The 12033-nt window shown below is 54.8% G+C and overlaps 1 protein-coding gene across 2 annotated transcripts in view; it reads left to right on the top strand.

The window, feature by feature from the left end:
* Positions 1 to 1849: 1849 nt before the first annotated feature.
* hspa12b (heat shock protein 12B) overlaps positions 1850 to 12033 on the top strand; it is a 131957-nt gene continuing 121773 nt past the window's right edge. Inside the window, exon 1 of one of the 2 annotated variants that reach the window (XM_068038619.1) lies at positions 1850 to 1927. The gene's annotated coding sequence lies outside the window, so the exon portion shown is untranslated. The remainder of the gene's footprint in view (positions 1928 to 12033) is intronic. The other variant, XM_068038533.1, reaches the window with a different exon arrangement.

Raw genomic sequence — 12033 nt, 5'->3', positions numbered from 1 at the left:
TGGCGGGTGGACTCCCTGCCGGAAGAGATGACACCTTTTGCGTGGAGCACCACGCAGCTCCTCTATCTGGGAGTCCACCTTAGCCCCGCTGTGGAAGCCTGGCCGGCAAACTGGCAGGAGTTGGAGACGAAAGTCACCGCTCGGCTGGGGCGCTGGACAGGACTGCTCCGAGTGCTTTCCTGCAGGGGCCGAGCGCTGGTCATAAACCAACTGGTGGCCTCCATGTTGTGGTACCAGTTGGTCACTTTGGCCCCACCCCCTGCATTTGCCAACAAGATCCAGAAGAAACTCGTCAATTTCTTCTGGGGCAAGAGGAAACACTGGGTCTCTGCCGCGGTCCTGAGTCTCCTGATTGAGGGCGGCCAGTCGCTGGTGTGCATCCGCACCCAGGCTGCGACTCTCCGCCTTCGGACCCTGCAGAGATACCTGTACGTCGAGCGTCCTCCTAGATGGTGTGCGCTGGCGATGTATTTTTTCCACCAGTGTCACTGCCTTCAAGACGACACGCAGCTCCCGGTGGAGTCCGTTAGCTGCGCCTCTCTGAGGGAGTTGCCTGTCTTTTACCGGGATCTATTCCGAGTCTGGAACATGGTTGCCTCCAGTCAGGGCGCTCCCCCGCCGGCGGAGGAGAGTGCCTCGGCTGTCCGGGCGGCCGACTCCGGGGACGGTCCGGCGGGCGGAGGAGTAGCCGAAACCCCCGGGACGCCCCTTCACTGCGGGTGGCGAGGGGGCTCGGGAGTGCGGAGCGATCCCGGCCGAGCTGACCCCCGCTCGGCCGGAACTGCTCATCGGACCCAGGCCCCGAAACCCTCCTCGGGAGCCGGTCCCGCACAACCCGAGCCGCCTCTCGGAAATGCCCTCCGTGCCATTCCAATCGGAGCCGAGGGGTTTCCTGTACGGGCTGCTCCTGCACACTCTCCACTTCCTCGCCCTCGTCAGCCGGCCGGACACGCCCTGGCGGTCCACGTTGCCTTCTGGCGGCGAGGGGAAACCCCGATGGAGGTCTCTCTACGCGGGAGTCTTCCCCCTTTACATCGGGGACCTGGGATGGAGGGTGCTGCACAGAGCAGTCCCGTGCAATAGACATTTGAGTAGGTTCACGGACTCCCAGGCCGCCTGTACTTTCTGCGGCCTGGACGAGTCCGTGTTCCACGTTTATACGGAGTGTGCGAGATTGCAGCCCCTCTTTGAGTATCTGAAGGGGCTGCTCCTCAAATTCTGGCTGCACTTCAGCCCCACGCTCCTGATCTTTGGGCACCTGGAGCGGAGGGGCTTGGGCCGGGAGGAGGATCTCCTCGTCGGTCTGCTCCTGGGCCTGGCCAAGCTGGCAATTCACAGGTCCAGGTTGCGGGCCGTCGGGGGGTCCGTCCTCCCCGATTGCCTGCCCCTCTTCCGCGGTTACGTTCGCGCCCGGGTGTCCCTGGATAAGGAGCATGCGGTGTCCGGCGGTACGCTTGAGGCCTTCCGCGACCGGTGGGCACTGCAGGGACTGGAGTGCATTGTCGATGCCGAGAATGGCATTTTAATTTGAGTTTTTTGTTGATTTATCTGGTTTTAATAAATTTATTTTAAAACTGTAAATATGTATATAAAGGGGGCCTGAGGAATAAAGGCCCCCTCGATGTGAAAAATATAAAAAGGGCCTGGGGTATGAAGGCCACCTTAAAAAAAAACAAAAAAAAAAACGGGGTTAGATACAGAGTAAAGCTCCCTTTCCACTGTTCCATCAAACACTCCCAGCACAGGATTGGCTGGGCAGTTTGTGGAGCATTTCCTGTGTGTAATCAGCTGAAGCAGCTGCATCTGTGGGAGCTGGAACTGGAGAGGAGAGAACTGAGAACTGAGAACTAACAACTACAAACTATAAGACAAGTGTGGAACTGAGTCTGTCTATTGGAGCAAAAGACCTGCGAGTTATTTTGGAGAGGTGGGTGTTGGAGCACTGTGAACTGTTTTGCTTGGACTCTTGAGGGAAGGAGGAGATGCCGGAAGATCCAGGAGTGGGGCTGAAAGATTCTATAGGGGGCCCCTGTATTTTCCTTTGTGTTTTCCTCCATCTTGCACTAAGGGGCCTCCCTCTCCACCCCAACTGTGTGGCTCGGGACGGCTGGAGCCGCCCGGGTGAAGAAACTCTTTGTAACAAGAGCAGAAAGTGGAAAGAGCCGGGAGTTCCAGCCGACCCGGGCGAAGAACCCTCCCCTGACCAGGAGACTGGACTTTGTGTTCTCTAAAGTAAGGTGCTCCAACCACCAATTGAAGAGAAACCTCCTCGCAGCCTTTCTCTCCCTTCCACCACTCAGCCACCTAATCTCTCCTCTCCTCTGCTTTTCCTTTTCACCCCTATCCTCCTCTACCCCCCACCCCCTCCCCATCATATTGCTGTTGTTTGCTTTATTTCTGAGGGCTCTTCGACCCCATGGCAAGCCCTTCTTCACCGGTGGCGGGGCCCTCCTGTACATATGCTGCTGAGGCTGCTGCAGCTGCACTTGTTGCCCCATCACCGTTTGTGCTGATAACGTCGAATCATGGGGTCAAGAGCTCTGTCCAACCGAACATGACGGTAGAGGCATGCCGTGAAGGCAATGGCCGAGGTTGTTGCTGCCTCAAAAATGTACGGGAAGGCTGTATTATTCCTGAGGACCGAGCGGGCGGTATCCCTGACCTTGAGCAAGGGGCTCACCGTGGGCGGGACCTTTCTGCCAGTGGACCCCCTGGAGGCCACTGAGCAAAGGGTCATTTTGTCTAATGTCCTGCCCTTCATTCCTGGTGAGCTCCTCCTTCCCCACTTGCACCATCTGGGGGCAAGTAAAGACAGGGATCACCCCAATCCCGCTCGGTATTCGGGAGAACAGCCTCCGGCATGTGTACTCCTTCCGCCGCCAGTTATTTATGCAGCTGGCGCGGGAGGAGGTCACGGAAGGTCACTTCAATGCAGAGTTCCAGGGTACGGCCTACCGCGTCTTCTGGACCTTGGACGGGGTGCGGTGCCATGTCTGCAAGGGGGTGGGGCATGTTCGTAAGAACTGCCCTGACCTCCCGGCCGCCAACTGCACCTCGGCCCAGGGTGGCGCCGCTGCACCTCCTCCCACTCTCCCTACACCTCCAACAGACACCGCTCAGTCGGTTCCAGAGGCTGTGGTTTTCACAGATGGTGGTGTCCCCCATGCCTCCCACCGAGTCTCCTCTCATCCCCACGGCGGAACTCTGGGATTTCCTCGTGGCTTGTAGGGTTGTCGCAATAAAGGTCAGCTGGCCCTCAGCCGTTGGTCGAATCTGGTGCTGATCATCCAGTCCGTCTGTGCCGCCCTCAAGAAAGCGGGCAAGCGCGTGGGCGTGAAACTGGTTGAGAGGCGCTGATTTAATGCGTTCCTCAATGGGTTGCTTGGGGAATGGAAGGCCAGTTGCACTTCCACTCCCTCCTCACAGTGAGGTGTTGGTGACGGGTTTTAAGTACCTTTGACATGAAGATAACCATAGCCAGCCTCAACATCAATGGCAGCAGGGGGTCTCACCGCAGATTTCACAATCTCTCAGTCCTCAAGGAAGGGAGATACGCGGTGAGCTTTCTGCAGGAAACCCACATCATTCCGGGAGACGAAGCCACCTGGCTCCTGGAGTGGCAGGGTGGGGTCTACATGAATCACCTCACCCCTATTTTAGTGGGGTGGCTATCTTGTTGGCCCTAACTTTTCAGCTGGAGATCTTGGGGGTCAAGGAGCTCGTGCCGGGCTGCTTGCTCCACCTCGCCGTTCGCCTGGGTAGCGTGCCGCTCCACTTTGTGAACGTGTACGTGCCCAGGCCCAGCGCGTTGCAAGTGCACTTCTCTTGAGCTCCATCGATAGCGGCGAGTGCATCATCCTCGGGGGGGGATTTTAACTGTACCCTCGAGGTGGGGGATCACTCTGGTCCCCAGCACGGCCAATCATTGGTGGAGAAGTTGAGGGAACTGATCAGCTCCCTCAACTTGGTGGAATCTCCATCCCGACTCCAGCGCCTTCACGTGGAGGTCTGGAGGAGGAGGGTCCCGAATTGGCCGCCTCTACTTTTTGCATGTGTATGTCTCCCGTGTCTCGGCGGCCTCCATGCGGCTGGTGCCGTGCTCGGACCTACACCTGCTGTGGGCGGAGCTCATTCCGCTCCACACTCGGGCGGGGTCCGCGTACTGGCACTTTAACAACTGGCTGCTGGAGGACGAACGATTCTGGGACTCGTTCTGTCGATTCTGGGCCGACTGGAGAAGGAAGCGGGGGAGCTTCCCCTCCTTGAGGCTATGGTGGGATGTGGGCAAGACTCACATCTGCGTCTTCTGTTAGGAGTACGCGAAGGAGTCGATCAAGAGGTGGGAAGCCAAGATTGGGTGCCGAGAGAGGGAGGTGCTCGACTTGGAGTCCCGCCTTGGTCATGCCGACTCAGACCCGGCCCTCTGGCAGGCATACAAAGAGAAGAAGGGCGCGCTGAGGGACCTGCAGCTCATAGGGTCCCGAGGCGCTTACGTGAGGTCATGGATCCAGATCCTGGAAGATTTGGACCGTGCCTCACCCTTCATATACTCGCTGGAAAAATGGCGGGGGGTCCGTAAGCAGCTCGTTGAGCTGCTGGCGGACGATGGATCCTCCATCACGGTTCCCGAGGGAATGGGCCTCCTGGTCCGTACATATTACAATGCGTTGTTCTCTCCGGATCCGTCCAGCGAGGATGCGCGCAGAGTTTTGTGGGAGGACCTGCCGCAGGTCAGCCCGGAGGGCGCCGAAGGATTGGAGGCTCCGCTCATGTTGGCGGAGCTGACTGGCGCCCTCCACCAGCTCTCGAGGGACAAATCCCCGGGGCTGGACGGGTTGACCATGGAGTTCCTCAGGGCGTTCTGGGATGTCCTGGGGGAAAGCGTGGCGACCAGGGAGATGCCCCTCTCGTGGCGCAGGGCGGTCATCGTCCTGCTGCCGAAGAGGGGCGATCTCCACCTGCTTAAAAACTGGCGTCCGGTCTCCCTCCTCAGCACGGATTATAAGATCTTTGCCCGGGCTATGTCTACCCGCCTGGGCTCCGTGCTGGCCCACATGATCCACCCCAACCAATCCTACACGGTCCCGGGCCGGTCCATCCAGGACAACATCCATCTGGTCCGGGACCTGATCCATCTTTCCCAGAGGACTGGTCAGTCGGTCGCCTTTCTCTCCCTCGATCAGGAGAAGGCGTTTGACAGGGTGGATCACGATTACCTTTTCGGGACTCTGCGCGCTTTCGGACTCGGGCCGCATTTTGAGGTCCAGGTCTGACTTGAATACGCCGCCACAGAGTGTCTAGTCAAAGTTAACGGGTCCTTGACGGCGCCCCTTCGATTTGGGAGAGGAGTGCGTCAGCGATTCCCCATATCCGGCCAATTGTACACCATTCGCTTGGAGCCCTTCCTGTGCCTGCTTCGCAGGAGGTTGACGGGATTGGCTCTGCGCGAGCCGGCCATGCGGGTCGTCCTCTCGGCTTACGCCAACGACGTGCTCCTCGCGGTCACAGATCTCGTTGACTTGCGGAGGATGCGCGACTGCCAGCAGACCTTTTCTGCCGCGTCCTCCGCGGGGATCAATTGGGAGAAATGTTCCGGTCTCCTGGTGGGTCAGTGGCGGGTGGACTCCCTGCCGGAGGAGATGACACCTTTTGCGTGGAGCACCACGCACCTCCTCTATCTGGGAGTCCACCTTAGCCCCGCTGAGGTAGCCTGGCCGGCAAACTGGCAGGAGTTGAAGGCGAAAGTCACCGCTCGGCTGGGGCGCTGGACAGGACTGCTCCGAGTGCTTTCCTACAGGGGCCGAGCACTGGTCATAAACCAACTTGTGGCCTCGATGCTGTGGTACCGGTTGGTCACTTTGGCCCCGCCCCCTGCATTCGCCACCAAGATCCAGAAGAAACTCGTCGATATTTTCTGGGGAAAGAGGAAACACTGGGTCTCTGCCGCGGTCCTGAGTCTCCTGATCGAGGAGGGCGGCCAGTCGCTGGTGTGCGTCCGCACCCAGGCTGCGACTCTCCACCTTCGGACCCTGCAGAGAGACTTGTATATCGAACGTCCTCTCAGATGGTGTGCACTGGCGACGTATTTTTTCCGCCAGTGTCACTGCCTTCAAGACGACACGCAGCTCCCGGTGGAGTCCGTTAGCCGCGCATCTCTGAGGGAGTTGCCTGTGTTTTACCGGGATCTATTCCGAGTCTGGAACATGGTCGCCTCCAGTCAGGGCGCTCCCTCGCCGGTGGAGGAGAGCGCCTCGGCTGTCCGGGCGGCCGACTCCAGGGACGGACCGGCAGTCGGAGGAATAGCCGAAGCCCCTGGGATGCCCCTCACTGCGGGTGGCGAGGGGGCTCGGGAGCGTAGAACGCTCCCGGCCGAGCTGACCCCCGCTCGGCCGGAACTGCTCATCGGACCCAGGCCCCGATACTCTCCTCGGGAGCCGGTCCCGCACAACCTGAGCCGCCTCTCGAAATGCCCTCCGTGCCATTCCAATCGGAGCGGAGGGGTTTCCTGTGTGGGCTGCTCCTGCACACTCTCCACTTCCTTGCCCTTGTCAGCCGGCCGGACACGCCCTGGCGGGCCGCGTTGCCTTCTGGCGGCGAGGGGAAACCCCGCTGGAGGTCTCTCTACACAGGAGTCCTCCCCCTTTACATCGGGGACCTGGGGTGGAGCGTGTTGCACAGGGTAGTCCCGTGCAATAGGCTTTTCTGTTGGTTCACGGACTCCCAGGCCGTCTCTAAGTTCTGCAGCCTGGACGAGTCCATGTTCCATGTATCTATGGAGTGTGCGAGGTTGCAGCCCCTCTTTTGAGTATTTGAAGGGGCTGCTCCTCAGGTTTTGGCTGCACATCAGACCCACGCTCCTGATCTTTGGGTACCAGGCGTGGAGGGGCATGGGCCGGGGGGAGGATCTCCTCGTCGGTCTGCTCCTGGGCCTGTGCAAGGTGGTAATTCACAGATCCAGGTTGCGGGCCGTCGGGGGGTCCGTCCTCCCTGATTGCCTGTCCCTCTTCCGCGGTTACGTTCGCGCCCGGGTGGCCCTGGATAAGGAGCATGTGGTGTCCGCCGGCACGCTTGAGGTCTTCCGCGACCGGTGGGCACCGCAGGGACTGGAGTGCATCGTCGACGCCGAGAATGGCATTTTAATTTGAGTTTTTTGTTTATTTCTGGTTTTAATAAAGTTATTTAAAAATGTATATCAAGGGGGTCTGGAAGATAAAGGCCCCCTAGACATAAAATACAGAAACGTGACCTGGGGTATAAAGGCCACCTTATATTTAATTTAAAAAACGGGTTAGAGAGATGGGTTGAGGTACCAATGTGCTGCTCAGTGAGAGGAAATATGTGTTAGGAGGGGCCTGTGATTGAATCGGAATTCCTGGCGGAGAGCTGCTGGTCCCTCCCTAGGGAGTTCCCTCAGCCTCTCCTTCCATTCAGCCTGGATATTTGACAGGAAATGCAGTCTCTGTGTATTCTGAGAGGCGGGTCAGAGACCCATTGTTCCTCAGCACGCAACTTGCTCTCATAACCTAAAAACAGTCCAGCCATGAGTAGCAGATCATCAGGGTCACGACTGTGGGGTATGGTGGGGCTTGACAGAGAGGCATCTGTCATAGATCATGCAAAGGAAGGGAATGATTAAACTCAGTGGCAAGTGCTGTGCGGATAGGACACCGAGAGAGAAAGAGAGACAAACAGAGAAAGGACATTTAATAAAATGTTCAGATTCGTAGTCATCAATATCAGGTCTCTCCCCAAAATAGTGACAAGGAGGACACTCGGCCCATCATGTCTGTGCCAGCTATTTGACAGAGCTATCCAGTTCGTCCCGCTCCCCTGCACTTTCCCCATAGCACTGCAAATTCAAGGATTTCTCCAATTCCCTTTGGAAAGTTACCATTGAATCTGTTTCCATTGCTCTTTCAGGCAGTGCATTCCAGATTATAACAGCTCACTGTGGTAGAGAAATTCTCCTCGAATCATCTGCCTGCCGTTTCTTTGGCAATTATCTAAATCTGTAGTTCCTGACCCTTTGGGAAAAGGGACTGGGAGGAGGGGGGGGGCATTTTGATAGGTCATTCTCAGGGTTTTCTCCCCCAGCCCTCAATTGGTCGGAAATTTTCGGCCCCTCCCACGACAGAGATGGGAGGGTTCACCAGGGATCACTGCTCTTAGCTCTGTCCTCACGACAAGAACTCAAATAGACGAGCTGCTTTCTTATCATAGAATGGTTACAGCACAGAAGGAGGCCATTCAGCCCGTCATGTCTGTCCTGGCTCTCTGCAAGAGCAACTCACTTAGTCCCACTCCCCCGCCTTTTCCCCCATGGCCCTGCAAATGTTTTTGCTTCAGATAATTATCCAATTCCCTTTCGAAAGCTCCAATTGTACCCTCAGGCAGTGCATTCCAGATCCTAACAACTCGCTGCGTGAAAAAGTTTTCCCTCATGTCACTCTTTCTTCTTCTACCAAATACTTTGAATCTGTGCCCTCTCATTCCCGATCCTTTCACGAGTGGGAACAATTTCTCTCTCTCTACTCTGTCCAGACCCCTCATGATTTTGAATACCTCTATCAAATCACCTCTCAGCCTTCTCTTCTCCAAAGAAAACAGTCCCAACACCTTCACTTTTGTCATGTCTTGTCCCAACCCCACTTTATTTGTTTAAAACCTATTACATTTCTAACCTTTTCCAGTTCTGATGAAGGGTCACTGACCTGAAATGTTAACTCTGTTTCTCTCTCCACAGATGCTGCCAGACCTGCTGAGTATTTCCAGCATTTCTTGTTTTTATCCCAACTTCTCCAATCTATCACCCCGGAACCAGTCCCATGAATCTTTTCTGTACTCTCTCCAATGCCCTCATATCTTTCCTACAGTGCAGTGCCCAGAACTGGACACAATATTCCAGCTGAGGTTGAACCAATGTTCTATACAAGTTCAACACAACTTCCTTGCTTTTGTATTCTATGCTCCTATTAATAAAGCCCAGGATACTGTATGCTTTATTAACTGCACTCCCAACAAGTCCTGCCACCTTCAATTATATGTGCACATATACCCCCAGGTCCCTCTGCTCCTGCACCCTCTTTAGAATTGCATCCTTTATTTTATATTGCCTCTCCTTGTTCTTCCGACCAAAATATATCACTTCACACTGCTCTGTATTAAATCTCATCTGCCACTTGTTCCACCCACTCCACCAGCCTGTCGATGTCCTCTCAAAGTTTATCGCTATCCTCCTCACAGTTCACAATACTTCCAAGTTTTATGTCATTTGCAAATTTTGAAATTCTGGCCTGTACACCCAAGTCTAGGTCATTAATATAGATCACTAAAAGCATGGGTCCTGACATCGACCGCCTGGGGAACCCCACTATATACCTTCCTCCAGTCTGAATAACAACCATTCACCACTACTCTCTATTTCCTGTCACTCAGCCAATTTCATATCCACATTGCCACTGTCCCTTTTATTCCATGGGCTCTAACTTTGCTGTCAAGCCTGTCATGTGGCACTTTATCAAACACTATTCATAGAATCATAGAAAGTTTGTGGCATAGAAAGAGGCCACTTGGCCCATCAACCGCAGTGCCCTCATCAACGCTCTCTATTATCTGATCAAAAAATTCAAGCAAGTTCGTTAAACACAATTTGCCTTCCGCAAATCCGTGCTGGCTTTCCTTAATTAATCCACATTTGTCCAAGTGACTGTTCATTTTGTCCCTGATCATCGTTTCTAAAAGCTTTAGCATCACCGAGATTAAGCTGACGGGACTGTAGTTGCTGGGCTTCTTGTTACATCCTTTTTTGAAAACGGGTGTAACATTTGCAATTCTCCAGTCCTCTGGCATCACCCCTGTATCGAAGGAGGATTGGAAGATTATGACCGGTGCTTCTGCAATTTCCATCCTTACTTCCCTCAGTATCCATGGATGCATCTGATCCAGTCCTGGTGACTTCTCACCTTTAAGTGAAGCCAGCCAATCTAATACCTCCTCCTTGTCAATTTTCAGCCAATCCAGTACCTCAACTACCTCCTATTTCATTATGACTTGATGAAGAATGATGAAAAGTACTTTTTTAGTATGTCAGCCGTGCCCTCTGGCTCCATGCATAAATCCCCCTTTTGGCCCATAATCTGTCCCACTCTTCCTTATACAATTTGGATTCCCTTTTATTTTAGCTGCCAATCTCTTCTCATACACCCTCTTTGCTTCTCTTATTTGTTTTTCACTTCCACTCTGAGCCTTTTTATATTCAGCCTGGTTCTCAATTGTATTATCCATCTGACATCTGTTATATGCACCCTTTTTCTGCTTCATCTTCCTCTCTATCACTGTCATCATCCAGGCATCTCTGACTTTCCCCCTGTGGGAATGTACCTCGACTCTATCCGAACAATCTCCTCTTTAAAGGCAGCCCATTCTGTGACAGTTTTGTCTGACGAACTTTGATACCAGTTTATCTGGGACAGATCCGTTCTCAAACTATTGAAGATTTCTTCCCGGAGAGGCTGGACAGTGAGGGTTGGCTAGTTATTCACCTGTGAAAGGACATCGCAGCCCAGCCAAGGACTAAGAAAAAAGGACTTGCATTGATTTAGTGCCTTTCACAAAATCATCCAAGAGACGTCACCTCAGACAGTGCAGCAATCCCTCAGTACTGTACCTCTGACAGTGCAGCATTCCGTCAGTACTGCTCCTGTGACAGGGCAGCATTCTCTCAGTACTGCACTGGAAGACAGTGTAGAAGTCCCTCAGTACTGCCCCTCCGACAGTGCAACACTCCCTCAGTAATGCACAGACAGTGCAGCACTCCCTCACTACTGCCACTGTGATAGTGCAGCACACCCTCAGTACTGCCCCTCCGACAGTGCAACACTCCCTCAGTACTGCCCCTCCGACAGTGCAACACTCCCTCAGTACTGCCCCTCCGACAGTGCAACACTCCCTCAGTACTGTCCCTCTGACAGTGCAGCACTCCCTCAGTACTGCACTGGAAGACAGTGCAGCACTCCCTCAGTACTGCCCCTCTGACAGTGTAGCATTCTCTCAGTATGCACTGGAAGACAGTGCAGAATTCTCTCAGTACTGCACTGGAAGACAGTGCAGCATTCTCTCAGTACTGCCCCTCCGACAGTGCAACACTCCCTCAGTACTGCCCCTCCAACAATGCAGCACTCCCTCATTACAGACACTCCGACAGTGCAGCATTCTCTCAGTAATGCACCTCAGACAGTGCAGCACTCCCTCAGTACTGCCACTGTGATAGTGCAGGACTCCCTCAGTACTGCCCCTCCTACAGTGCAACACTCCCTCAGTACTGCCCCTCTGACAGTGCAACACTCCCTCATTACTGCCCCTCCGACAGTGCAGCATTCTCTCAGTAATGCCCCTTTGAAAGTGCAGCACTCCCTCAGTACTGCCACTGTGACAGTGCAGCACTCCCTCAGTACTGCCCCTCCGACTGTGCAACACTCCCTCAGTACTGCCCCTCTGACAGTGCAACACTCCCTCAGTACTGCACTGGAAGACAGTGCAGCACTCCCTTAGTACTGCCCCTCTGACAGTGCACCACTCACTCAGCATTGCCCCGGTGACAGTGCAGCACTCACTCAGTACTGCCCCTCTGACAGTGCAGCACTCCCTCAGTACTGCCCCTCCAACAGTGCAGCACACCCTAGGTACTACCCCTCCGACAGTGCCACACTCCCTCAGTACTGCCCCTCCGACAGTGCCACACTCCCTCAGTACTGCCCCTCCGACAGTGCCACACTCCCTCAGTACTGCCCCTCCGACAGTGCCACACTCCCTCAGTACTGCCCCTCCGACAGTGCCACACTCCCTCAGTACTGCCCCTCCGACAGTGCAGCATACTCTCAGTACTGCCCCTCTGACAGTGCAGCATTCTCTCAGTAATGTCCCTCCGACAGGGCAGCAATCCCTCTGTACTGCCCCTCCAAAAGTGCAGCAAAGAAAGAACAAAGAACAAAGAAAATTACAGCACAGGAACAGGCCCTTCGGCCCTCCAAGCCT

This window comes from Heterodontus francisci, chromosome 1 (genome assembly GCF_036365525.1).
Source record: "Heterodontus francisci isolate sHetFra1 chromosome 1, sHetFra1.hap1, whole genome shotgun sequence".
Lineage (NCBI taxonomy): Eukaryota > Metazoa > Chordata > Chondrichthyes > Heterodontiformes > Heterodontidae > Heterodontus > Heterodontus francisci.
This window is presented reverse-complemented; position numbering and strand designations above follow the sequence as displayed.